The sequence below is a fragment of the Portunus trituberculatus genome, chromosome 35, assembly GCF_017591435.1.
Source record: "Portunus trituberculatus isolate SZX2019 chromosome 35, ASM1759143v1, whole genome shotgun sequence".
Classification (NCBI taxonomy): Eukaryota; Metazoa; Arthropoda; class Malacostraca; order Decapoda; family Portunidae; genus Portunus; species Portunus trituberculatus.
In genome coordinates this window covers 21249501-21276376 of record NC_059289.1, presented here as the reverse complement: position 1 = coordinate 21276376, position 26876 = coordinate 21249501, and the positions used below count along the sequence as shown (strand labels likewise).

Below are 26876 nucleotides of genomic sequence, written 5' to 3'. Positions count from 1 at the left end.
TTGGCAAGCAAAGGAAGCACTGGATAGCTCTAACTTTACCATAAACATGTGCTGTAGCTCATGTTAAAGTTGATGCATATGTTGTTAATCACTGCAAGAATATCTTGAGGTAATTTTTGGGTTGTGAAGTTTTTCATATAGGTGCATTTAAAGAATTAATTTTATGGTCACACTTAATATGTGATGAAAACACAAAGTGTGATGAGTGAGATTATTAAAATAAGTGCAAGACCAGTAATCATCTCATATTTATTATTATTTTTTTTTTTCTAGCCTAGGACATCTTTCATTATATTTGCTCTAGTTTGTTTTGTTTCCTTTTTGCAGGATGTTGGTAGTGATTTCTACCACAATCATTCAGCTTCCTTTCCTGCAATAGGAGATCATAGAAGACCAAGAGTAGTAGATTTGTAAGCAAACAGCTTTACAGAAGGTCCAAAATAATTAAAACAAATGTATTCCTCTTTATTTTTAAATTACAATTTCCTTTTTACATCATCAGCCACTCCACTAAGACCTGAAAAGAAAGAAAATATGAAAATTAAATCAATATCCACATACTATATAGGTATGTGTAAAACATTAAAAGTAAGGTTCAGAACAAATCCTATAATAAACAAGCTATTTGTAGTATTCCATTTACCATTTAAGTAGTTTTCCTCTCCTACTATTTTTTTTTTTTTTTATCACAATAGTACCTCTTCTATTTCTATTTTGCAACAAAATCCTTCCTAAGGCAGTATGTCTCACTTGAGGCAGTCTATATAATACAGTAATGCTCTGCCTAATGAACGTTCGTCTAACAAATTTCCGGTTTAACGTACTATATAAAGTTACCCCCTAAACATTAAACAAATTTTCTGGGTTTGAATTTGCCGGGTAAGGGACCAAACGCGGCAGGTTCGCTGTGATTGGCTGGCTCCCCACTTGTCTCTAGCGCTCCTGGTGCTGGTATTGGCTGCCTGTCTCACTCTCTCCCGCTCCGCAGTACGAAGAGGTTGACCATATTTCTGCTCCGCTCAATGTCTTTTCGCCATTTAACACGTTACCCACGTTAGTGCAATATGCTAGACTCTACCTCACCGCAGCGAACTTTGATCCACTCCTGCACAAATTACATTGGAGCTATCAGTGAGAGAATTTGTACATAGCTCCTCTAACTTCCAATGACTCATATGACATCATAAAGTAGTGGTACACCAGTGGCCCAATACACTGCGAAACTTGTATATAATTTTCTTTTAACCTATGTAGTATGTTGGGGACCAGCCCAGAAAGCATTCCCCCTATTTCCATTATTTCCTATGAGAAAATTACGTCCGCTTAACAAATTTTCGCTCTACAAATAGCTTTGACATCCCCTATCCTGTTCGTTAAGTAGAGTATTGCTTTACTCGAACAGCCATCTGGAATTAACAAAGTTTGAGTATTGAGTCTTTACTGTATATATCATCTTGACCCTGTAGTGACCTCCCCGGACAAAATTAGCACACTCACTCCACTAATCCAATGCAGGTGCAGAGTTTGACCTGATGCTACCCTATCTACTCGTAGATAAGGTCACTGTCTGAATCCCAAGACCATGTGGGTCAGTGACTCAGTCAGCACTGAGCTTGCCCACAACTCACAACCACCTGCATATCAGCTTGTCCTGTTGCTGCTACCGGACGTGTACTTTAATAAACAGTACACTACGACAACTTGGCTACAGAGAATAATACAATACAGTGCAGTGCTAGTGACAGTGTACTCAGTGACTTATTGCATGTGCCACCCTTCACCTACAATGTTGAGGCATGGTTCCTGCACCTCGAGGCTGTTTGGGCTGGCATGGACCTCCCCAACCTGCAGCAATACCAAGCGGTTGTATGGGCACTCTCCTCCGAGGTTGCCACCTGTCTATACAGTGTCCTGGCTGCCCCTCCAGGAGGCAGACAGGTATGTTGCCATCAAGTCTGCCATCATGGGGGCTTTTGGGTGGTCTCACAAGGCCTGTTTCTCCACACTGGACTCAGCTTGGTATGACGGCAGCCACCCCAAGCGCTCCTGGCCAGATTCTCTGCCCTGCGCGGCATATTTTCCGCTCTCGGAGAAGGTGATGCACCACAAACTCACCTCTCCTGCTGCACCCTGTCTGTTTCCAGCTGGCAGTAGCCCCACAGGCCGACTACATGAAGGAATATGGGGCTTTCGTGGACAGAGTGCCCCCACCCCTCCACCCAGCAGTTCTCCCCCCTGGTCTGCCTGTGCAGCGTCAGTGCTACAGCCCCAATAGAACACCCACACCCCCTACGCTGACTCCCAAATGCTCCATGTCCTCCAACAACAGGTGGTGGTGGGCACTGTGGCTTAACATGACCTACCTCTGGCTCCAGTGTCCCACTCCACTGAGGCCTGCCTTGCTTCACTAGAAGCCTCCCTGCAGCACCTGGAGGCTACCCTTACTCCCTCTCCTGCCCCAACAGATGCAGAGGTCTGTTTTTACCACAGGTGTTTAGGAGACAGGGTGCACAATTGCTGACTGCCATCTGCTTGGCTCCACTAGAGAAATGAGGCAGGCAGGGGCTGCTAACACCATTCATTTTTTTTCCCCTTTTTTTTATGTTATGGCCTATAGCGCCTGTAGGAGTACTTGAAGAGTATGAGAAGTGCTGTTCAGCTTCCACCCATTAGTGGCACAGTCAGCACCTGTAGGAGTACTTGAAGAGTATGAGAAGTGCTGTTCAGCTTCCACCCATTAGTGGCACAGTCAATCTTATTTATAGTGGTATTTATAGTCATCACCAACCAAGGGGTGCAGTTTGAGTCTCACACCTGAGGTGAGCTCATGGTCTTTCTCAGCACAATGCACCAGCACACCATGACCTATCACCTGCAGGCAAGTGGCAACAGTACCACCCACTCCTCATTCAGTGCCATCTACCCCTGAGCCAGTGCCATCTTCATTCTCTACCCACACGCCTGACGCTGACAGCGATGCTGACGACCTCCTCCATCTCGTCAACCCCTTCCTCGCCCACCACTTCCCCCAATAAATCCAAGTGAACAAGGTAAATCTTACGAGTTCCCTCATTTTTATTTCAAGCATGCAATGTTTTCTGTTTTACATTTCATGTGAAATGCTTTCATGTATGTAACTGACATAGCCCTAACGTTAAAATGTGTAACCTAAATGCGAGTCTCTAACTTAGCGGTAACCATGTCAGCTGTTTGACCCCAATATACAGACGCTTAATCATCCCAGATTTAGACACCTGTTCAACCCCCATTGATCGACGCCATGTTATTCTATCCATGTTTATCGATCTTTCTCAGTATGGTATGGTGTCATCCCCCGGTCTAACGGATAGGCTTCATGTTGTGTGACAGCCCTGGTTGTGTTTTCCTGCCCAGCTGACCAAACGCCATCTTATCGATCGGTTCGCCAGCCAGTCACCACTACAATATATTTTCTTTTTATATGTTTCTACATTAAAGTTGTATGAATCACCATCAAATAATATTAAAAGCATTACATATTACAGGTACTGTATAAGGTATGTCGTACTTATTGGGATTTATGTACAGGTATTCTTAATGTAAACAAAACTTTAAAACAATGGGAAAAAAGGCAATGAAGACCCGACTTTGGATATACGAACAAATGGAGTTACTAACAGCCTCTCAGTCCCCATTATGTTCGTAAGTTGGGAAGCTTCTGTACTAGGATGCACTCTCGCTTTGCTTACTCTCAATGGAAGTTCAAGTCAGGGTTAACCCTGTTATAATTGGTTCGCTTAACAAAGTTTCGCTTAAAGAAGTGTTTTTTAGGAACGTAACCCTTCGTTAATCAGGGGTTGCCTGTATGTATATGTATATGTATATATATATATATATATATATATATATATATATATATATATATATATATAGGATGGTGGTGAAAGAAACTCAGAGTAGCAGGAGTACTTTGTTTCCCTAACGTTTCACCCATAGGGCTTCCTCAGAGAGAATGATACAGGCAGGCAGGCAGAGCAGTATATATACAAGACAGGTGGATCACGTCGCAGTGTGCTGGGAAATGGAGCACACTGACTGGTCCTTTCCAAGCGGCCTCCCAGTCACCTCTATGGTGAGCTGCACCGCTGTGCATGACAGGCATACAAATCCCTCTCTGTGGTTGGTAGTTTTCTCCATTGTAATATATGCTGCCTCAACTGTTTTTCTTTTCTTCTTTTGTAGTCCTTTTTGCAGGGTCATCACTTCCTTCCAGTCTGGCAGGTGTCCTTTGTCCCTGGCATGCACCACTAGTGAGTTGGAGGTTCTGTGGTGGCGCATGTCATTTGTGTCAGAGATCCCTTTAATCCCGTCCTGTTTCGCCAATATATGCTGATGAGCATCCACTGCACAGTATTTTATAGATGATGCTGTTCTCATTTCTCGTCTGTTGTTGATTGTTGGCAACGATGTCTTTCATCTTTTTCCCCGCACAGTGGATTATCCTTAAGCCAGTCCTCGTGAGTAAACGGGATATCGGTGCTATTCTCTTTTCTTTTATTTTCCAAATTTCTTCCGCTCTTCTTTTTAGTTTCAGTAGCATGCCTGTTGGGTACATTAATCTTTTGAATGCTTCCATGATGTACGCGCACTCGTCGTGCAGAAATTCTTCACTGCACACTGAGGGCACGTAAGAAGAAACCAATCACTGTGCCCTAAACTTTCACTTTCCAGTAACTCCATGTAGAGGGAAGCCATAACTGCACTGACGGGGGAACCCATGGCTAAACCTCACTATGGTTTCGTTACGTGGATGATATATTAGTGATAATGCCCACGGATACCAACATTAACGACAAGCTCATTCAGCTCAACAAAGTAAATGAACACGTACAATTTACAGTGGAGGAAGAAGTAAATGGTGTGTTACCGTTTTTAGATACAGTGATTGACTGAAAAAATTATAAAGCAAGATTCTTCGTATACAGAAAACCAACTAATAAAGACGATTTTGTTCATTTCTTTTCACGGCACGACATGAAAACAAAATCGAGCACAGTGATTGGTTTCTTCTTACGTGCCCTCAGAGTGTGCAGTGAAGAATTTCTGCACAACGAGTGCGCGTACATTATGGAAGCATTCCAAAGATTATTGTACCCAACAGGCATGCTACTGAAACTAAAAAGAAGAGAGAAAGAAATTTGGAAAAGAAAAGAAAACAAGAGAACGGCACCGATAGCCCGTTTACTCATGAGGACTGGCTTAAGGATAATCCATTGTGCGGGGAAAAAGATGAAAGACATCGTTGCCAACAATCAACAACAGATGAGAAACGAGAACAGCATCATCTATAAAATACCGTGCAGTGGATGCTCATCAGCATATATTGGAGAAACAGGATGGAGATTAAAGAAAAGGATCTACGAGCACAAAAATGACATGCGCCACCACAGAACGTCCATCTCACTAGTGGTGCATGCCAGGGACAAAGGACACCTGCCAGACTGGAAAGAAGTGACGACCCTGCGAAAAGGACTACAAAAGAAGGAAAGAAAAACAGTTGAGGCAGCATATATTACAACGGAGAAAACTACCAACCACAGAGAGAGATTTGTATGCCTGTCACGCGCAGTGGCGCAGCTCACCATAGAGGTGACTGGGAGGCCGCCTGGAAAGGACCAGTCAGCACGCTCCATTTTCCAGCACGCCGCGACGTGATCCACCTGTCTTGTATATATACTGCTCTGCCTGCCTGCCTGTATCATTCTCTCTGAGGAAGCCCTATGGGCAAAATGTTAGGGAAATAAAGTACTCCTGCTACTTCTGAGTTTCTTTTCACCACCCATCCACCAATCTGTTCTACATTATTATATATATATATATATATATATATATATATATATATATATATATAAAAGAAATGTTTTATTAAGTGTTATCACCTTGGAGATAGATGTTTACGGCTAACAGAGATGGATGCCGGAGGAAGAGGGAGGGAGGAAGGGATGCAGGCACAATTTACATGTAAACTTTAAACAAACTAAAATTCCACTTTCTTTAAACAAAAAATATGGTCAGTGAATAGTGTGAAAATGAGGAAAAAACAATCAGTGCATGAGATAAGCAGAAACGTGTAGTTACTAGCTCAGCTGAGACTGGACTGATGCACCAACTTGTGGCAGCTTCTTGAATGACAACTCACATTTCAAAACACAAAAAAATATTGGACCAAATTGTGGCTTGTATCTCAAGATATTACTGTACAAACCGACAATTCTCTATTCCAGTCCTGTTACAAATTTTCATCCACAATAAATTCCACTGTCATCTGTTCATCTCCCATCCACAAGACACTCCTGCAACTAACAATACAATGCCAGGCCATCTTTAAGAATGCTTTCAGCCACATAAAATATTGACTTTACCATTGGGAGAATATGTATTGTCTGAAAACCTATGCAAGAAATTGAAGGTAAATTCTGTAACAATTGTTATATGAACACAAACAACTGCAGTTTCTATAAGGGGCAGGAACTGAATAACTAAAGTACAATGATATTTGATACAGGCAAGGAGCAAATGACTGCATAACATATCACTAATTATCACTATATAAAAATAACCAACAAATATTTTTCTTATGTATATTAAGTATTTTGAAAATTTTTCAATAATGTGGTGTTCAATAATACTTTCACATGAAATAAACAACCAATTTCACTTCATTCATTTGACTGCATAATAAGGCACCCAATGAGATGCTCCCTGACTATCTCCCTGCTCAGTTCACCACTTGACCCTGCCCAGTCAACACACTGGCTGAAGCTCTGCCTTTTCCCCTTCTTTACTTTCTGTGCAGGACATATCTGGACTTTGGTTTTTCTCTAGAATTGACTGGTAAGCCATCAATTCTTTGTGCACAACAGTAAGCTGTTTGTGTATTCGGTTTAATTTTGTGCGTCATTCCTATTTATTTTACAGGGGTGGTGGCATGTCTGAGAGACAATAATAAACACGAATCGCCAAGGCGTTCATCAGGCGAGAAGTGATAAGAACGGTTCCAAGGAACATAGTTCTAAATTATTAGTAAAGAAAGAGGACTCTACTAAGTGCCACACGCTCGTACAGTACAGCCGGCTGCCTCAACGAGTCAACAAGCGCGGCTATGGTAGTTTGCGAGCCTTCAACAAGTAACAAGTTGGATAAAAGATTACGTTGGAAACAATCCTTTGGATTGTTTGGATGACATCTTCAGCCAGGTCCAGCCCCAACCTGGCACTTCTGATCACCATGATGATTTTCAGAAGGCACTAAATGACTTAGCTGGGTCTTTTCACGGGGAGAAAGAAAAAGGCGAGGTCTTATCAGATAAATTGGCCAATATTTTAAACATAAGTTTACAACAAAGACCGAGTGATGACTCTGTGAAAGCCATGTCTGCCAAGATTAAACTACCAGCTAATGTTGGAAACTTGAAAGCACCGGTAACTAATAATGATATTTCCCAGGTTAGGAATACTGGTGGGAAATTTCTACATGCCCGGCTAACACAGACAAATTGCCTCATCTCCAAAGCTATCGTGCCTGTTGCTAAGCTGATAAGTGACTTAGGAGAACAGAAAAATCGTCCAACAAACTTATTATTTGGTTAGCTTAGATGACAGCTTAAGATTTTTGGCCGCTGCATTTAATTACCTGAATCACATAAGGAAAGAAGTCGCTTGTATCCATGTGAATGACTCCGCTTTAGTCAAACTCAGTAGATGGGAATGTGAAGTGGGGACAAATGAACTCTTCCCCTTTGATGTCACTAAAAAATGTGACAAGATTCACAAGACAAAGAAGCTGGGGAAGCCATACAACATACAGAAAGCAAACTTACATGGACAACACAGGATATATAAGCCTTACTACAACAAGTGACAGGTAGACAAGCAATATGCCCATTCTAGGTACAACACAAAGCCTTTTCTAAGCCAAAAACAGCCTCAGGGGAGGAAAACCTACATCAAGTACCCTCAGTAATACCTCCTCTGGTGAGCACATACACGTGTATGAACCACTTAACACCCCTGACAATTTTTCAAGAGGAAAGACCTTTTTATATAGAGATCAATGGAAAGCTATGACTTGAGATAAATTAATTTATGATATACTTGTAGGTAATGTTATTTCTTTTGATCAGTTGCCTATTCAAACCAAATTTCCAAATCCACTTGTATTGTCTTCTAAGGACCAGCAAGCTTTAGATTTAGCTATGTTGGAATTTATCAATTGTGCTATAGAAGAGTGTAGTAGTACTTTTCCAGAACAAGACTTTTCCCACAACCCAAAAAGATGCTACTGCTAGAGCTATATTAAATTTGAAAGAATTAAATTAGAACATTGCTTTGGCTCACTTTGAGATGGAGACCATTACAGATATTCTTCCATTGTTATCACCAAATTGCTTTTTTATGACAACAGATTTCAAACATGCCTATTTCTGTTTATGTTAATCCAGATCACAAGAAGTGGTTGCATTTTCTATGGAAAAATTATCATTACCAGTTCACATCCCTTCCTCAGAGCTTGTCATCTGCTCCTAGATTGTTTACCAAGTTTTTAATGCCGGCTCTAACACATCTCTAAAAACTAGGAATATTAGTTTCCTGTTATATTGATGATTGCATTTTTGTAGCGTCATCAAAGGAGGAACTTTTATGTAATGTGAATTACGCAATGCAATTTTTTGACTCACTAGGACTGACAATTCACATCAAGAAGTCTATACTGGTACCTACTCAAAGAGTGAAATTTCTTGATGTTATTCTGGACTCTGTTATTACTGTAACATAACCTGATGACAATATTAAACAGATTCGCTGTGTAGGTCGTTCATTATTGACTAAGAAAACAAATACTTTGCATGAGTTGTCATCATTTATTGGTCTGGCAGTGTTTGCAGGTGTTGCTGTTCCTCAGGCATCCTTAAGATACAAATTTTTCGAGATCGTTCGAAATATGGCCCTTATTAAAAGCAAAGGAGATTATAAGGCGATAATCAACTTGTATGACCACTCTCGTGATTTAATTCGTTGGTGGGTCAACATTACTTCTGACTATATCTATAGTAGCTCTTCCTCCTGAATCAGAACTCCAAACAGATGCTTCACTAACAGGCTGGGGAGCAAAATTGGGCTCAATGGTAACTGGTGGTAATTGGAAATTTCAGGAGTTTGATCATATTAACAATCTGGAATTGAAGGCTGTGTTGTTGGCAGGGGTGTGGAGTCGGATTTTCAAAAGTCTGACTCCGACTCCAGTAAATTTAAATGTTGCGACACCGACTCCGACTCTGATTCCAAAAAATTTGAAGGTTGCGACTCTGACTCCGTTTTTTTTTTTCTCTCGCTGATGAGGCCTTCTTGGCATCTGCTAAAGAGCGTTGTCAGCCTAGCTCAGCAAGGGGGAGAATGGAGACGCGTACGCAACGCGTATAATACAGGATCACACGATGTACTATATTCGTTTATCAGTAAGACGACAGAACCCCCTAAAATAAGCCCCTCCCACACTTTTTCCTGATTGGCAGGTCAGTAAATGAGATCTACTCTCACCCCTTCCTCCTCTTCTCTCTGACACACACACACACATATGCTGCTTGTGGCACATCACGATATACAATATCGTATGATATTGAAACGTAACGACGGTGTGTGTGTGTGTGTGTGTGTGTGTGTGTGTGTGTGTGTGTGTGTGTGTGTGTGTGTGTGTGTGTGTGTGTGTGTGTGTGTGTGTGTGTGCACGCGTGTGTCTGTGATATGAAGATTCAATTACATCCTCACATAAGGAAAGGATACAAATATATAATAGACATATGTATATACAATACATGGTTTATGAAGAAACGTTGAACAATTATCATTATTTTTTAATATTCATTTTATTGGGAATAAGGAGTGGTGAGTGACCTGATTCTCTCTCTCTCTCTCTGACATAATCCACAGAGAGAGAGAGAGAGAGAGAGAGAGAGAGAGAGAGAGAGAGAGAGAGAGAGAGAGAGAGAGAGAGAGAGAGAGAGAGAGAGAGAGAGAGAGAGAGAGAGAGAGAGAGAGAGAGAGAGAGAGAGAGAGTCAGAGCCAAGATGTCTCGGGATTTCGCCGTGAAAGGTCACTCACCACTCTTTCCCCAAAATTAATATTAAAAAAAAAAAAAAAAAAAAACTAACATTTCTTCATAAACCATGTACTGTACATACATATATCTATTATAAATGTACATATATCTATGATAAATTTATATTATATCCTTTCCTTAAATGAGAATGCACTAACTCTCTCTCTCTCTCTCTCTCTCAAACAAACAAACACACACACACACACACACACACACACACACACACACACGTTATGAAAATGGGAAGTAGATACAGACCAAACTGGGATTACGGGCCGGGTGATGAGAAAATTAAAGAGACCAATGAGGAGAAAGACTTAGGAGTAACCGTGCAAAACACTTTGTCACCGGAGAAACACATTAACAAGATTTTTGGGAAAACATATAACATGCTTCAAAATATTGGCCTTGCATTCCACTACCTAGATGAAGGAATGATGAGGAAGATATTATGTACCTTAATAAGACCCCAGTTAGAATATGCAGCTTGTGTCTGGTTACTGCATATGAAGAAAAATGTGAAGAAAGTAGAAAGGGTACAGAGGCTGACAACAAGGATGATACCAGAACTCAGGGAGTTAGACTATGAGGAAAGACCGAGGAAGCTGGGGCTGACCACATTAGAAGAGAGAAGAACAAGAGGAGACATGATAACTATGTATAAATTGGTGAACAAGATTGACATACTGGACAGAGAGTTGACATGGAAAAAAGCTAATAAAAGACATCTGTCTAAATGACGTGAGAAAATACAGTTTCCTGCATCGTAGCATTGATAAGTGGAATAAACTGAGCAGTGATGTCGTTGACGCAGTGTGTGTCAATCAGATGAAAGAGAGATATGACAGGAATGGACAAGGAGACAGGACACAGAGAGCTTAGCTCGGGCCCTGTAATACACAAATAAGTAAATACAAATAGGTAAATACACACACACACACACACACACACACAGAGAGAGAGAGAGAGAGAGAGAGAGAGAGAGAGAGAGAGAGAGAGAGAGAGAGAGAGAGAGAGAGAGAGAGAGAGAGAGAGAGAGAGAGAGAGAGAGAGAGAGAGAGAGAGAGAGAGAGAGAGAGAGAGAGAGAGAGAGAGCATTGTCGTAGCCAAGATGTCTCAGTGGATTTCGTGTCAGGTCACTCACCACTCCTTATTCCCAACTAAATGAATATTGAAAATAAAAAAAAACTTTTTGTAACATTTCTTCATAAACCATGTACTGTACATACATATATCTATGATTAATTTATATTATATCCTTTCCTTATATGAGAATGTAATCTCTCTCTCTCTCTCTCTCTCTCACACACACACACACACTCACACAAGGAAAGAGAGAGAGCGAAGTTGTCTCAGCTTAGGTGTCTCAGGACATTTCACCGTGTCAGGTTACTCACCACTCCTTATTCCCAACAAAATGAATATTAAAAAAATTATAATTCGTGCAATGTTTCTTCATAAACCATGTACTATATATATATATATATATTATAAATTTGTATCCTTTCTTTATGTGAGGATGTAATTGAATCTTCATATCACAAACACACGCACACACATACGTACGCACAGTACAGTGCCTTTGAGAGCACCGCGCACGGATCGGTACCGGCTCAGCGCGGTGCCCACTATTGTGCGAGCTTTAAATAAATAAGTGAATTTCTAGGTTAAGTTTATCCATAGTTAAGTTAAGCATTTTTAGTTCATTGTGGTAATGTCCCACCACCCCCCTGTACATTTTCAGTGTATTTTTTTTTTTTACATTGCCTAATTAATAAACCGTTTATTATCATTATTATTACAGTGGTTAGAGCGCTGGCTTCACAAGCCAGAGGACCGGGGTTCGATTCCCCGGCCGGGTGGAGATATTTGGGTGTCTCTCCTTTCACGTAGCCCTGTTCACCTAGCAGTGAGTAGCTATGGGACGAATCGAGGAGTTGTGACCTTGTTGTCCTGGTGTGTGGTGTGTGCCTGGTCTCAGGCCTATCCGAAGATCGGAAATAATGAGCTCTGAGCTCGCTCCATAGGGTAACGCCTGGCTGTCTCGTCAGAGACTGCAGCAGATCAAACAGTGAATTACACACACACACACACACACACGTATGAGCGGAATGTAATGTATTCCAACATAAATGGAGTGATATCGGGATTTTAGAACTCAACGATTACTTGAGGGACAAGAACCCAGATATTGTGGGTCTTACTGAAACAAAACTGAGAGAGGGAGAAGACCTGATGATGGTTGGAGAAGGAAATATAATGTTTGGAAAAGAAATAGAGTAGGTAAGATGGGAGGAGGAGTGATGTTGCTGGTTAAAAAGATATAAAGGTGGATCAAGTGAAAGAAGGTATGGGAAAGGCAGAAGTGCTAAAGATCAGAGCAGAAACTAATGAAGGAAAAAGAGGCACTACATAGTGGTGTACGTACCACCTAAGACAAATGCATGGTCAGTACAGGAATATGAAGAAATGATAAGTGATACAGGAACATGTCTGGAAGAAATGTTGGGTGGCTGTGAACGAACTATAATGATGGGAGATTTTAATTGTAAAGAGGTGTGTTGGGAGGACTGGTCAATGGAAGGATCAGAGACAACATGGGAAATACACTATTGACACTGGCAATGGAAAATGTGTTAACTCAGTGGGTCAAAGAAGATACTAGGTTTGGAGGAGAGGGAGCATCGTCAAGACTGGACTTGGTCTTTAGTACAGAGCCAATGGTCATTGAGGAGATGAGGGTGGAGTGCCCTTTAGCAAAGAGTGATCATGCAGTTTTGGAGTTCAAGGTGATAGATGAAGAGAAATCTAGAAGAAATGAAGAATATAAAGTGGGAAGATGGAATTATGCCAAGACAGATTTTGGAAACCTAAAGAAATTCTTTCAAGAGACAAATTGGATGAAATTCAAGAGTGCTAAGGGAGCAAATGAAAAGTGGAAGGAATTTATAAAAATATACAAAGGTGAGAAAAAATTTGTACCAATAAGACAACATAGAGAAGTTGGAAAGCAGGACTGGTTTAACGATAGATGTGAAAAGGCTAGAACAAGAAAAGAGGATGCATGGAAGAGGTGGAGAAGGAAAAGACGGATTAAGCAGTGGGAAAGTTACAAAAGAGCAAGAAATGAATATGTGTTGATTAGAAGAGAAGAAAGAAAGAAACAAGAAAAGGATATAATTGATAAATGTAAAGACCAACCAAGGCTTTTTACAGACATGTGAACAACAACATCAAAAATAGAGAAAGTATTGAAAGTTTAGAAGTAAATGGAGTATGCAGTGAAGATCCCAGGAAATGGCAGAGGCTATGAATGGATGCTTTCGGAAGGTATTCACAAAGGAGACTGCTTTTGACAAACCACTGGTAATGGAACAGAAAGGGATTATGAAGGAGTTTCAAGTAACTGTGGAGGAGATCAAGAATATGATGGGGAGTTTAGAAGTGAGAAAAGCTGTGGGACCTGATGGGGTATCAGGATGGATTTTAAGAGAATGCAGGAGCAACTGGCAGAAAAAGTTTGTGAAGTAATTGATGCCTCATTAAGGGAAGGTGTAGTGCCCCAAGACTGGAAAAGAGCTAACATTGTCCCAATCTATAAATCAGGTAACAAGAGAGACCCATTGAACTATAGACCAGTGTCACTTACAAGTGTGGTAGCTAAGATGTGTGAGAGGGTGGTGAAGAATAGATGGACAGACTTCTTGGAGAAAATGACATACTTTGTGAGTGTCAATTTGGTTTTAGAAAAGGGCGTTCATGCACGACAAACCTGATATGTTACTATTCGAGGGTGATAGATGTAATACAGGAAAGAGATGGTTGGGCTGATGGAATATATCTGGATTTAAAAAGGCCTTTGATAAGGTACCACACGGAGACTGATCTGGAAACTTGAAATGGTAGGAGGAGTGCATGGCAGTTTACTAAAATGGATGGAAGACTTTTGGTAGGAAGAGAAATGAGAACAATAATTAAGGACAGACCATCAGAATGGGGCTTGGTGGAGAGTGGAGTTCCACAGGGATCAGTGTTGGCACCAGTAATGTTCGCGGTCTACATAAATGACATGGTGGATGGGGTGTCCAGTTATGTGAGCCTATTTGCAGACGATGCAAAATTGTTAAGAAAAGTGAGATGTGACAAAGATTGCGAACTACTCCAGGAAGACTTGGACAGAATATGGAAATGGAGCTGTACATGGCAAATGGAGTTCAACACGACAAAATGCAAGAAAATAGAGTTTGGCAAGAGTGAAAGAAGAATCAGGAGTATGTACAAGATAGGAAATGAAGACATAAAACCAGTCATGAAGAAAAAGACCTTGGGGTGACAATTACCAATGACCTATCGCCAGAGAGACATATAAACAAAATAATTGGAGAAGTATTGAACTTATTGAGGAACATAAGAGTGGCGTCAGATATTTAGATGAAGAAATGATGAAGAAAATAATTACTGCAATGATAAGACCGAGGCTTGAATATGCAACAATACAGTGGGCTCCGAACTTAAAGAAACACATAAGGAAACTAGAGAAAGTACAGAGGGCTGCAACAAAAATGGTGCCTGACTTAAGAGATTTGACTTATGAAGACAGACTGAAAAGAATGCAACTTCCGACCCTGGAAAACAGAAGAGAAAGGGGAGACCTGATAGCAATATACAGAGTGATGATTGGCATGGAAAAATGGATAGGGAAGATCTGTGTATGTGGAATGAAAGAATGTCGAGAGGGCATGGGAAAAACTAAAATGGCCACTTATAGGAGAGATGTGAAAAATATAGCTTCCTCATAGAAGGGTGGAAGCATGGAATAGTTTAGACGTGGAAGTGGTCAACGCAAGGAATATTCATGATTTTAAGAAAAGCTGGACATTAATAGATATGGAGACGGGACAACACGAGCATAGCTCTTTTCCGTATGTTACAATTAGGTAAATACAATTAGGTAAATACACACACACACACACACACACACACACACACACACACACACAATCATTGGAACATATGTGCCACCAAAAACAAATTCATGGACTAATCAAGAATATAAAGACATGATAAATGACACAATAAGGAGTCTTACAAGAATCATTAAAAAAAGAAGAAAAGTGATATTAGTAGAAGATTTCAACTGTAAGGAGGTGGACTGGGAAAATTATGAAAGTGGTATGGGGGAAGAAGCCTGGGGAGATAGATTCCTGAACCTAATGATAGATAATTTGATGGTCCAAAGAGTAAAGGAAAACACAAGATTCAGAGGAAACGATGAGCCGGTGAGATTGGACCTAGTTTTTACAAGGGATATACAAATTAACGATGACATAAGATATAAGTGCCCATTGGGAAAGAGTGACCATATAATATTAGAAATGGATATAGAAGAAGGAAAGGAAGATAGAGATGAATCATACAAAGGAGACCGATTAAATTACAGAAAGGCTGATATTGAGAACCTCAAGAGATATTTTAAAAACGTAAACTGGGAGATGGAAAACTCAGAAACGGTTCAAGAGAAATATAACTTATTTTTGGAAATATACAAAACAGGAGTCAAGGAATATGTCCCGAAATATAGACCTAAAGAAGAAGGAAAGAAAGATTGGTTTAATGCAAGGTATGCTAGGGCAAAGGAGAAACAAGATGGAGCATGGAAAAGGTGAAGAAACAGAAATCCAGAAAATAAGGAAAACTTCAAAACAGCAACAAATGAATATGCTAAGGTGAGAAAGGAAGAAAAAAGGAACTATGAAAAGAACATTGTTGAAAAATGTAAGAAACCAAAATTGTTCTACCGATTCATAAATGGAAAAATAAGACAAAGAAACAATAGAAAGGTTAAAAGGGGAGAACGGAATGGTGGAAGACCCAAAAAGTATGGCAGAACTGTTAAATAGTAAATTTCATGAGGTCTTTACTAAGGAATCCAAATTTGAAAGACCACAGGGTAATAGAGAGACTGTCCATATAAAAGAGATTAAAGTAACCAAACTTGAAATAAAAAAAGTTGATGACGGAACTGGATGAGGAAAAGGCAATGGGACCGGATGAAGTCTCAGGTAGAATACTGAAAGAATGTAGGGAAGAACTAGCAAGTCCTATATACATCATCATAAAATGCTCAATAGAAAATGGAACAGTACCAGTGGAGTGGAAAAGAGCTGAGGTGGTTCCCATATATAAGAGCGGAAGGAAGGAAGAACCTTTAAATTACAGACCGGTATCACTAACTAGTGTAATATGCAAGATGTGTGAAAGAATAATAAAGAAACAATGGATCGAGTTCCTTGAAGACAACAAATTATTATCAAATAGCCAATTTCATTTTAGAAAAGTTCAGTCATGTGTAACAAATTTATTGAGTTTCTACTCTAGAATAGTTGATAAAGTACAAGAGAGAGAGGATGGATTGACTGTATTTATTTAGATTTAAAAAGGCTTTTGATAAAGTGCCACATGAAAGATTACTATGGAAGTTAGAGGACAAGGGTGGCTTAAAAGGAAGCACATTGAGATGGATGAAAAATTACTTGAAGGGGAGACAAATAAGGACGATAGTTAAAGATATGAAGTCCAAGTGGAGAACAGTAGACAGCGGAGTGCCACAGGGTCAGTATTGGCGCCAATAATTTTTCTCATATATAAATGACATGCCAGAGGGAGTGAACAGTTACATAAATCTGTTTGCGGACGATGCAAAACTGTGCAGAGTCATTAAACAAAAGAGGATTGTGAAATACTACAGGAAGACTTAAACAAGATCTGGAAATGGAGTAAAAATGGGAGATGGAATTCAATGTGGACAAAAGCCATGTCATGGAAATGGGAAAAGTGAAAGACAACCATTGGGAATCTATAAGATGGGAGATGGAGTAGAACTAGAAAAAGTAAAAAGGAAAAGGACTTGGGAGTGACAATGGAAGAAAACAATCAACTGGTAAGCCATATTGATAGAATTTTCAGAGACGATAATTTGCTAAGGAATATTGGATTAGCATTTCACTATATGGACAAAGAAATGATGAAGAAATTGATAAGTACTAAAATAAGACCTAGATTGGAATATGCAGGAGTTGTGTGGACCCCATAAAAAAAGAAACATATAAGAAAATTGGAGAGACTACAAAAATGGCTACAAGAATGGTTCCAGAATTTAAAGGGATGACATATGAGGAGAGACTAAAAGCTATGGATCTACCAACCCTGGAACAGAGAAGAGAGAGAGGATCTGATACAAGTTTATAAATTGATTAACGGAATTGATCAAGTGGATAATGAGAAACTAATCCTGAGAGAAGAATATGACATTAGAAACACAAGATCGCATAGTAAGAAACTGAGGAAGGAAGATGTCTGAGAGATGTTAAAAATTTAGTTTCCGCAAAGATGTGTTGAGACTTGGAACAGTTTGAGTGAGGAAATGGTGTCAGCAAAGAGTGTACATAGTTTTAAAGAAAAATTGGATAAGTGTAGATATGGAGACGGGACCACACGAGCATAAAGCCCAGGCCCTGTAAAACTACAACTAGGTAAATACACACACACACACACATATTTACCGTCGTTATGTTTCATACATATATTGTATAACGTGATGTGCCACAAGCAACATGTGTGTGTGCGTGTGTGTCAGACAGAAGAGGAGGAAGGGGTGAGATTAGACCTCATTTACTGACCTGCCAATCAGGAAAAGGTGTGGGAGTGGCTTATTTTGGGGGGTTCTGTCGTTTTACTGAAAAACGAGCATAGTACCACACTCATTTTACCATCGTTGGATATCACTTAGCAATTAACCTCTATGATAAATATAGCATTAGTTCATGCAAAATACCATAAAATATGGCAAAAGGGGATACCCGTATTATCTGCTGTCTGGGTGGTTGTTGCGACATGTACCGCCCTCCTTCCTTAACAAAATAAAAAGCATGGAAAATATTAAAAATACCAATATTCCTGCAGACTGTTTTGATTGGACACATCCTCCACAAAGTCAATTTCTCCCAATTTGTAGCAAACTCCTTGAAGTGGAATCTTTACTAAAAAATTTATCACGTAAAGGAGTCGGAGTCGCTCATATTTTTACCGACTCCGACTCCGACTCTGACTCTGACTCCAATTCCGGCCAAAAGTAGCCAATTCCTCGACTCCTCGACTCCACACCCCTGGTTGTTGGGACTAAAATCTTTATGTAGAGATCATAGAGACACTCATGTTAGGTTGAAATCAGATAATACAACAGTCATAGCTTGTATAGATCGCAGCGCAAGTACTAAATTATTGACATTGACAATTGTTGAGCAGATTTTTGAGTGGGCCAATGTGAGGAACATCACCTTTTCAGCTGAGAATATTAGAGGTACTGAGAATATCGAAATAGACCAGGAGTCAAGAATTACGAACATTGACACAGAATGGATGCTTGATCACAACCTATTTGATAAATTATGCAAAATATTTTTATACCTGATTTAGATTTGCTACTAGGATAAATGCTCAGTTTGATAAATTTGTATCTTGGAAACCAGATCCTGATGCTTATCATACGAATGCCTTCACCATTCCCTGGTTACAAGGACTAAATTATGCTTTTCTGCCTTTCAGTCTCATTGGGAAAAAGCTCCAAAAAATACAGGAGGACAGAGCGACAATATTGGTAATTCTTCCTCTTTGGCCAACGCAGGTCTGGTTCCCAAAAGCACTATTATTGTTAGTGGAGGATCCAGTGTTATTACCACAAAAATGCCTCACTCTTCTGCAGGATCCATCTCACAAACATCCTTGAGCTGCAACATTGAGACTCACAGCAATGGTGGTATCAGGAAATCTTTCGAGAGTCAAGGTATTTCATCAGAAGTTGTAACGTTTTTACTTGGGTCATGGTGAAATGCAACAAAATGACAGTATAACCCCGCATAACGAATGTTTTCAAAACGAATTTTCGCCACAACGAATAATTTGTTTTATTACCCTTAAGTCACATAACGAACACCAAACCCCGCTATAACAAAATTTTTATTGGGGAAATTTTGGCCGAGTTTGAAAACACCGCCAAATCACCATCACTACCATCCACTGCCGTGTCCGAATTCAACGCATTTAAAATTTATTTATTTTTTTATTTTTTTTTACTCATCCTAGGACCCCGTACAACAAATTTTTGCATAATGAACACTTTTTGGAACCTAACCCATTCGTTATGCGGGGTTTGCCTGTATTAAGAGATGGTTGTTATTTTGTATCAAGGGGAAAATTAATCCATCCGTAAATTTGCTCTTAGAATTTCTTCTTAATGAATATAGGAAAGGGAGAAAGTAAAGTTCCGTAAATACATTAAGATCTTCCATTTCTGCAATTGCAAATATTGACGGCAAACCAACAGATCAGCACTTATTGGTGTCTAGATTCATGAAAGCAGTGTTTCAAGAGAGACCCTGCTCTCCCATGGTATAATGTCACATGGGACCCTGAGGTAGTGCTTGAGCATATAAAGAGTTTAGGATCAAACAAGTATCTTATGATAACTCAATTATCCAAGAAATTAATCATGTTAATGTTGATCTTATCTGGACAACGTTATAAGACATTACATATGCTAGACATAAGGATATATGACTATTACTTCATCTAAGGTAGTATTTGCAATAGATCTTCTTAAGACATCAGGACCAAGGAGCCATTTATCACAAATAAGTTTTAAGGCTTACGCACCTGATAGGAGGTTGTGTGTGCACACAGCACTCAGAAATTATTTGGAGAAGACTTTAAAAAAAAGGGGGAAAGTAACCTCATTGTTCATAACCACAAAATCTTATGATAAACCAGCAACTAGGGACACCTTAACCCTTACCGTCCCGTACACGTACAGGCAACCCCCGTTTAACGAAGGGTTACGTTCCTAAAAACCCTTCATTAAGCAAAACTTGTTAAGCGAACCGATTATAACAAGTTTAACCCCTGATTTGAACTTCCATTGAGAGTAAGCAAAGCGAGAGTGCATCATAGTACAGTAAAAGGTTTAATGAAAGTAAAAATTATGAAGTTAAACATTTAGGTAGTTTAATTTAAGTCATTATAATGTACACTAATGTATGTATGTATGTAACTTTATAATGTTGATGATCTTAACTTTATGAAGGGAGGAAGAGTGAAACGGAAAGACACTAACCGGCAACCTGTGGAATATAAACAAAGTGCGCATCATTGTACTGCATACAAAACTTATGTACCACATTTCCACAAGGCTTTCCATTTTATCCATTGTAGAGTCACGAGTTCAGGCGGTTCTTTTAGCTTGCAAGGAAGATACGGTCTCACCAGCCTTCTTAATAGAGTCTGCTGACTTGAAAATAGAGACAGTATAATATGGAGTCAAGATAGTGGCCAGCACTGCTATAGTTTTCTGGCCTCTATCGTGTCTGTGAATAATATCTAGCTTCATTTGGAGAGTAAGAGACTTCCTGGTCTTCTTACGAACACTAGGCCAATTGCAGGGCATTTTGGTGGTAAGTTGAGCTAGGGAAGACAAGCTGCTGCTGACGCTGTTACGTTTTGACTGGGGAGTGAATGTTGCGCGTGTTGTCCACGAGAGGCTTGATCTTGATCTTGATCTTTATTCTATAGGGGTCCCTGGATTTTTCCTGAGGCAGGCCTTAGTACCAGCAGCTCCTGGTGTATTCAAAAGCCTGTCAGCTTGCGTGATATGGTGGGGCTTTCAAATTTGAAAAAAATTACCTGGATAAAACTTCATTAAAGCGAGTTTGGTGTTCGTTAAACGAGCAGATGGTAGTAAAATTAAACCTTTGTTGTAGCGAAATTTCGTTGTGTGAACCTTCGTTAAACGGGGTTTGCCTGTATATGTACGTTTGTGGACAAATATCCGTTCACATATATTTACGGCGCAAGTTTTCCCGCCTCATTTCATATTGAAAAAAGCATGTTACTGTTGCCATTTCACTAGCCACCAATTATCTTCGAGTTATGAGTCAAGGACGCGTGGTACATCCCCTCAGAGCTTTGCAGTCATGAAAGGAGGCAGTCGCATGCATTGTTTTATGCTGACATTTTGCTGTAAATTGGAAAAATTGTGTAAAACAAGTTTGATAAAGTAATGGAAATGCATCTAAATTACAAAATAACTGAAAAGTGAAGAAAAACTAACATAATACAGGGGATCCTCCTGATTTAACTGTTCACAGTTCAAATTATTGCCAATTCAAACTCAGTTAATTAATACCCAATCCTCAAGGTTCGACCGACTGACTCGACAATTCGACATTCATATCTTGAGTGCCACCCAACCAGCCAAATCCATCGCCACCCCAAATTTGCCGCCAGCCTGTCAGGTGGAAGTGTAACCCGACGCTACCCTGTGCATCGCTTAAGATGGCATCACACTAGCACTTTTCTGTCAACTCTCTGAAGACTGTCAACTTTCGTCGACGCTGGTCGTCACACACAAGCTCGCTTCCGCCTTGGTCACGTTTGTCAACTGTAAACAAACATGGCGGCCCCTTCACCCCCAGCAAGCCATTGCTATTCTTTCGTTGCTATTTTTGGCCTTTAACCCTTGTGCGACGGGGTAATTATAAATTAATCATTCCCATCTGCAGGTAAAATGGTAAACTAAAAAAAAAATCACAGGAGATAGTTTTACTCATGAAAATACATTTCTTTTTGAAATTCTGAATACATTAATGTACTTTGCAGCTTGCTACGATCTCTGACAGCAAAGTTATTGCTTATCAAATATTCCTCCTGATAGCCACGATGTAACCCACCGTGGATACCAGCGCGCCAGTTCTCTCTCGCTTGCTCTCTCTCTCTCTCTCTCTGGGCATATCTTTTGGGTGAAGAAATTGTACTTCCAATGAGAGAGAGAGAGAATATGTGTCAGCTTGTTTTGACTCTAGGCCTTTACCTACTCTAATCTCTCTCTCTTTCTCTATTCATTTTTCTTTCTTTCATTCATTCTTGTCTTCACTTTCACTAAAATCCACATCACTCCCAAATGACACGTATATATCACTATCCATCTCATTGCTGTGATATCTCGCCTCATGCGGAGGGGACGTTCCACCCGCAGTGCCATGGGGGTTGCCAGATGTCTCCTCCAAGATGGAAAGATGTGAGACTAGACTGAGATGAAATAGCAAAACTGGCAACTCAACTCGTTGGACAGTGTTACCTGATACATACACTCACCCTCCGACTTGAGTAAGAAAACGGGAAGTTTAAAGTGGTGCGAAAAATCATGATTACATGAATGATCACCGCCGCACGAAACGTACCGATGCGATCGTTCATGAACGATCACCACCGCACAAGGGTTAATGCTCCCTATGAGAAACTCTTCAGACAGCTTTGTTCACTCATAAACAACAGTGCTGCTCATCTTGGCCAGTTGTTCCTTGGAAGTTCTGCCTTGGAATGTTGCACTCCCAGAGAAATGTAAACAAATAACTGAACTACTTTTCACTGTTAGGCTAGGAAAAAAATATATATGTACAAATATATATTTATCTATTTATCAAGATTCTATTGATTTGAGATTATAGCATCATCCCAATTAACAAGAGAATTAACTTTATTATAAAAGTGTTAATTACAAACCATAATCTTAACTTGACTAAAAATTGACGCTAGAGGAAAACTGCGTTTTGTCTGACTCAAGACGACGGAAAGCCACCCCCAGCCCTAAGAGGCACAATTTCCTGCCTTTCAAAGATAAGCTTGAGCTTATAAGAAAGTGTGAGGCAGGTATAGCTCAGTGTCGTTGCAGGACAAATGGGTGTCCCTAGATCAATAGTATCAACAATTTGGAAGAAAAGGGACAAGTACCACGAGACCACTGCAAGTGTTTTTATTTCCAAAAATATACTGTACAGAACCCTTATATGTTTAATAAAAAAAAGTTAGATATAAATTAAGCCTTTAATAGTACTGATTTAGTCTAAGTTAGTGTTTTTTTGAGGTTATAGTGTTGTTTTGTGGGGTCTAGTCCTTATCCCCAATTCTTAAGTATCTTATGGAAAAAATTGCTTCATGATTTGAATAAACGCTGATTCGACCGATGAAAAACTGCCCTAACCCGAGGATCACCTGTATATCAAATTTACACTGTATTATCACATCTCTGGTGGTGCGACTTTGTAGGGGATCATTGTCAACATCTTGACTTTAACATCGCTTCTCAAGCTGTAAGTGTTGAAATATTTTCTTCTTGCTGTCTTTTCAAATATATTTTTGTCTTAAATTTTCATATTTTAAGACTAATTAATGTTTAGAAAAAACAATTTTTTCCCTCGCAAATGCGGGCTGGGGGGAAGGCATAACCAGAATTAATGCGGGATTGTAAGGGTTAAGGCACTGGACGAAGGACGTTATGAAATATGCTGGGATTAATCTATCTATTTTTTCTCCTCACTCTATCAGACCAGCTTCATCCAGCAAGGCAGCGATTTATCTACCATTGTCAACCATTGTGAAAGCAATAGGATGGTCCAGGACATCTACCTTCTCTACTTATCATAAGCCTGTTAGAGTTGCACTTTGGAGATGCTGTATTAGCTTAATATAGAAACTTTTTGGAATTCTATAATTGAAGACAATTTGGATTTTTGTTATAGTAGTGTACATGTTACATTGTAAAGAAAAGGGAATGAAATGTTTAGTTCCCTTGAGTATACATCTAACCCTCCGTTATCGCGCCCTTCTGTTATCGCGTTTAGGCGTTATCGCGCATTTATGAAAATCTGCAAAATTCAGTTTTAGCGTATCTGGAAAGTCGTTATCGCACACCCATAGTAGTAGTAGTAGTAGTAGTAGTAGTACCCGTATCCCAACCACACACCGACGAATGTTTAGATGGGGGGAGGAGGAGGAGGAAAAGGAAGAGGTGGAGGGGGAGAAGGATGATGATCATGAGGAGGAGGAGGAAGAGGAGCCAGCAGCCAATCATCGCTGAGTATTCACGTCACGTGATTTGAATAAGGGAGCTGATTGGTTCCAGTCACACTGCTCACCACCACCACCACCCCTCAGTCTCGCATGTGGTATTCTGTTGTTCAGAGGTGGTTTTCATTCATTTCAGATTGTCAAATGTTAATAAGCAACTCCAGTATTAATTGTAGTAAATTTAGGGTAACAGGAAAATTTTTTAAGAACATTTTTGGGTTGAGGCACCAATTTATTTACTACCTTTTTATTCTTCACTTCCGTTATCGCGTTTTTTTTTTAGGCACCAATTTCACGCGATAAAAGAGGGTTAGGTGTATTATTTTACTCTGTTGTATTATGTATGTGTAGTTTTGAGCAACCCCTCTGAAGCTCTCATTGGGTGCCTTAGTACGCAATCAAATGAGCAAAGTGAAATTATAAGATTAAGCGAATACTTACCAAGTATGAAGGTTGATCTTAATTTCACATGCATTTGACTGTGTTACTTAGACATTCAATGCCCACCCATACCCAACCCTTAACCCTGAAAATACGGTGATCGTATCGGTATGATTGTAACGTCACATGCAGAGAGGCATGAATCGTACCGGTAATCACAATTTTTCTGCACCAAACGTTTGAATCTCTCCCCCTCACTATTGGTCCTGGGGCAAGTGGAGGTATCTGACATCTTTTCTCACTCACCTGCTTGAGCCTTGAGACATATGTTCCCTCACAATAGGTCATCTTTTACCATTTCAAGGCGACATCTGGCGACCCCCGTGACCGGGAAGGAGGAAACAGTACTCCGTGTGATGTTATGTCAGTGTTATTCGGTAATGACATTGGGGAGTGATGAAAATGAAGAGTGAATTTTTTATTGAGACAGAAGAAAGTGAAGACTCCAGTAGTGTTTCTGACAGTGATCTGGGAGACAGAGACCAACCCTCACAGCGACGTTCATAAACTTCCTCACGTAGCCTATTCCCCTCGAGCAATGCGCTGGTGTGTGTCACCTATGGTTGCCTCTACAAGACTGTGCTTGTCGGCCAAGTCACGTGAATACCATTGTTAATAAGAGTTGCCAGATTCCAATTATTATAGAAATCCACAATACCTGTAATATGTGGCTCCTTTTTCTTTTCCTGTTTTACACATCATTTCATATATCTGATTTCGCATTTTCTTGACATGAAAGTGCAAAAGTTCCTACTTTTATGTCAAATTCAAATGCCCAAAAAGGAGAGAGAGAGAGAGAGAGAGAGAGAGCACGCAGTGTTATCGGAGCTTGGGTGTATTTCTTAGCGGCGGGTTCTGCCATGAATTTTTTGATATGCAATAACTTTGCTCTCAGAGGTCACAATATGTTAAAAACGACATCGTTGTACTCAGAATAACACAAAAATATGTTTTTATAAGGAAAAAATATTTTTAGCATTTTTGACAGGTGTGATTTTTCCCCATTGTAACAGATGGAAAGTAAATCAACCCCCCGTACTTTAAGGGTTAAGCATTATATACGTCAGAGCTCAACTGTTGATCTGGTTCTCTCAAAACTACACTCTGAAGGCTGAGCAGGGAGACGGTTGGGGAGCATCTCAATGAATGCCTAAAAGTGATGCAGTCAAATGATCATGAAATTAAGATCAACCTTCATCCTTGGTAAGTATTTGCTTAATCTTATAATTACTTTATTCCTGCTCAGTGTTTTCCTATGCCTTACAGTGAAGTATGCTTACCTTGGACATACGTACATATGTATATATACATATTTGAGGGAAAGACAGTTTCTCCCTCTCACTGCTTGAGCAGCTGATGGCGCACAAGAACGAAGGGAAGGGCCATGCCAGAGCCGAAGAAAGCGACAAACACAACAGTGAGCTTAAATCTGTTCTTGATCTGGAAAGGCAGGTTCTGAAATAAAAAAGTCAGCATTAATTTGTGTCTAAGGAATCACCACCTCTTGCCATACATACACTTCTCTAAAAACTGCAAATATTCAAGCTCAAACCTTTATCATCAGTGTGTTAGAAGAGACGCATCACCTTGAAGGAGATAAGTGCGACAAAAAAGTACTACCACACCTCTCAAGTATTAATGAAAATAGGTTTAAATGTTCATCAGCCTTGCTCCTTAATTCCTATTTTTCCAGCACTGATCTGTCCAGTATTCATTGTATTAGAATATAAGGTCAATCAAGTCCCTATAGTGCAGCAGCTTTGTACAATGCCTACAACATACAGATATGACTGTCCTACTGTTGCAGCTGTCACTATCTGGACTAGTATTTTGAATGCTTGCTTCATCCACTGTAAGTCATAGTGTTCATAAATAACTTTAGAAAAAAATAACAATCTCAGTCTTACCACTCCTTTACATTGTTTCTCTTTACTAATGTAAAATAAATTATGTATCTCTAATGTTGTGAGGGATTTGTGTGTCAAGATAGGATAAAATCAAACCTCAGTCCCCAGTAGCTGCAAATGAAGCAAGAGAATCTCTTATGTCGAATACAATTTTAATGGATGTCTCAGATGAGAGATTTCATTGTTATGTTAGATTAATTTGGAAATGGATAAATATTAAGACAAGGCACACAACTCTATATATCAATGCTTTTGGTTCTTCAATCCCAACAAACTTGGGGATCTGGTGGACAAGCAGTTTGTGGATGAGGAAAATTAACATATGGTCAAATATCAATTCTTACCACAAAAAATAAGTGGAAGTTACTCATTGCTACTGCTGTTATGATGTGCCATTTTTTATACTTCAGTGGAACTTCAATTTACAAACTTTATTCA

At 39.8% G+C, this 26876-nt stretch overlaps 1 long non-coding RNA gene across 1 annotated transcript; it reads right to left on the bottom strand.

Annotated features, from left to right (window-relative positions):
• Positions 1–452: 452 nt before the first annotated feature.
• On the bottom strand, positions 453–25872 carry LOC123513159. The gene is made up of 3 exons (XR_006677281.1): positions 25812–25872; positions 17814–17869; positions 453–517 (listed from the first exon to the last, which is right to left on the bottom strand). It is a non-coding gene; the product is annotated as an uncharacterized LOC123513159 (long non-coding RNA).
• Positions 25873–26876: the final 1004 nt, after the last annotated feature.